This window comes from Belonocnema kinseyi, chromosome 1, assembly GCF_010883055.1.
Source record: "Belonocnema kinseyi isolate 2016_QV_RU_SX_M_011 chromosome 1, B_treatae_v1, whole genome shotgun sequence".
Classification (NCBI taxonomy): Eukaryota; Metazoa; Arthropoda; class Insecta; order Hymenoptera; family Cynipidae; genus Belonocnema; species Belonocnema kinseyi.
Window position 1 is genome coordinate 87,314,145 of NC_046657.1, and position 2,911 is coordinate 87,317,055.

Here is a 2,911-nt window from a genome sequence, read left to right on the forward strand (position 1 = left end):
CTTTTTCAACCAAAAAGAATAAATTTATACTAAACAAGGTCAATTTCGAACTGAATGCATGAGCTTTCAACGAAATTGTTTAATTTTAAAAACAAAAAGAGTCACGGGAGGCCAAATCCGGTGAATATGGAGGCTGAGGCATGACCGTGGTGCTGTTTTTGGTCAGAAAATCTTTCACAACCAACGATGAATGAACAGGTGCATTATCGTGATGCAAAAGCCACGAATTGTTTTTCCAAAGTTCCGGACGTTTTTTGCGTATCGCCTCTCGTAAACGGCGCATAACTTTAAGGTAATACTCCTTATTGATCGTACGACCTTCTGGTAAGAATTCCTGATGCGCTACGTCACGTTAATCAAAGAAGACAGTGAGCAAAACCTTCACATTTGACCGAACGTGACGTGCTTTTCTCGGTCTTGGAGACTCAGGATGCTTTCACTGAGACGGTTGGGCTTTAGTTTCGACGTCATAACCATATACCCACGATTCATCCACAGTTATAATCCTTTTGAGAAAATCAGGATCATTATTGACTTCATTCAACATCTCCTGAGCGATGGTCATGCGATGGATCTTTTAATCAAAATTAAGCAAAACGTCCGAAAAGATAGCATGGTATGAGCCAACCGATATGCCAACATCTTTAGGAACTTCACTGATGGCGATTTTTCAACACCATTTCTTCCACTGCTTGAACGTTTTCATCAGTTGTTGACGTGCTGGGACGTCCAGGGCGAGGTTCGTCTTCGACATCCTCTCGGCCTTCTTGGAACAGCTTGTACCACTTATACACATTTTTCTTACTCAAGAGTAGACTCACCGTATGCAACTGTCAACATTTCAAGAGTTTTGGAGCACTGGATTCCATTTTTCACACAAAATTTAATGCAAACTCTTTGCTCCATTTTTTCGAAAGAAGAAAATCGGCGAGCACACCCTGCCAGAAAAACAACACGAGCTATATAGTCAAAACTGTGAACATATGATCGTGACGAGTGTACCAACACAACAAAACAAAAAATTTAAAACTTGAATGTACGTAGCTCGCGAAAATTGAAGTCACCTTACTTTTTGAACACACCTCGTGTACGATTAATTTTTAATCAATCATATAATAGTTACATTTTCAGATAAAGATAAAGAATTTTTAACAGAAAAAATTAATTTTAAACAAATTTGTTAAATTTTCAACCAATCAGATGAATTTTCGACCAAGAAAATTGATGATCTACAAAAAAGACAAATCTTAAACAAAATACATGAATTTTTAAAGAAATTATTTAATTTTAAAGTAAAAAAGACGAATTATCTACAAAAAGTTGAATTTTTTAAGCGAAAAATAATGAGTTTTCAATGAAAGAGTTAAACTTTCAAACAAATAGTTAAATTTTCAACCATAATTAAAAAGCCTTGTTGAAAAAACGTATTTTTTTACAAAGTAGTTCAACTCTTAGTGAAATAATCGACTTTCAAACCCAAGAAGATGTACAGTTGATATTTTAACCAAACAATTGCATTTTTGACCAAAAATGATACATTTTCAACCAAAAAAATAAAAAATTTCTACTGAACAAGGACAATTTCCAACAAAAGACATCAACTTTCAACGAAATTGTTTAATTTTAAAAACAAAAAGAGTATTTCCACCCAAAAATTATGATTTTAATTTTTAACAATATAGTTGCATTTACAACAGAACGACTTTACAACCAAAACATATTTATAGTTGATAATTCAACCGAAAAATGTAATTTTTAATCAAAAAGTATAAATTTTCCATAAAACAATTTAATTTCTGCAAAGAAGGACGACCTTTTAACAAAACACATGATTTCTTAACCAAAAATGGTATTGATTGTCAAAATAAAAATTTTAAAAAAGTATTTGAACTTTTGATAGAAAAGAGATCTTTTTTGACAAAATAGTTACATTTCCAACAAAATAGTTAATTTTTCAATCAAATAATTGAGTTTTTATCCAAACGAGATGAATTCCAAAATCGCCAATTTCTTTCATTTCTTTAAAATGCGGATCAAGATATAAATAAGACTATTATAATATAACATAATTATAATACTATCATTATTAATATGCGCATATATATAATAGTATTAATATTTATATAATTTATATTTTATACATGAAATAACCTAACCTCAAAATATACGCATATCAAGAGGCGCGCGATCTATTAAAATCATGAGAAACGCCAGCATCGAAATCTGGAAATATTAAAATCTCAATCTCCTGAATTTATTTCAAAGCAGTTAGCAGATAGATATATAAATAGAATCGCCGAAGTGCTCCGACCGGCAATTGTGCACCTTCGAGTTTTCAAATTCAGAAGACGAGAAACGGGTTGCGCGCGCAACTCGGTCATTTACAGCGTCTCCTACTATATTCACACGAACATAGCCCTGTCATAAGATTGGACATCTCGTTTCAGATCTGGGATCACTGCCTAAACATCGACATATAGAAATGGACCGGTAACGCTTTGGGGAGAACTGAAATGGGCTCTAGAGAGAAAAAACATATGATACGTAGACCTGCCTTTATCTACTTCAGGACGCTGTCCAGTGAATTGGTGGCCCGGGTATTGCCTGAATATTCTGTACGGTTAATTGAAAAAAAAGATAAACAATACGTTAGAAATTTGTAGTTATAATAAATTAAATTTTAAAGAACATTCATGTAAAATAACCTGTTTCAGATAGATTATTTTAAAAACTTGGTAACCTTCAATTCTTTTTGAAATTGAATTGAAAATGCTACAATAATAATCGTTTTGTGAGTTCAAAAATAATGTAAAAACTATCAAAAATTTGAACAATATTTCTATAACATTAAAAATAACCATCTGTATTGCATAGGTACAAAACTTCATATTTGGAGGTTTTGTTTTGTTGT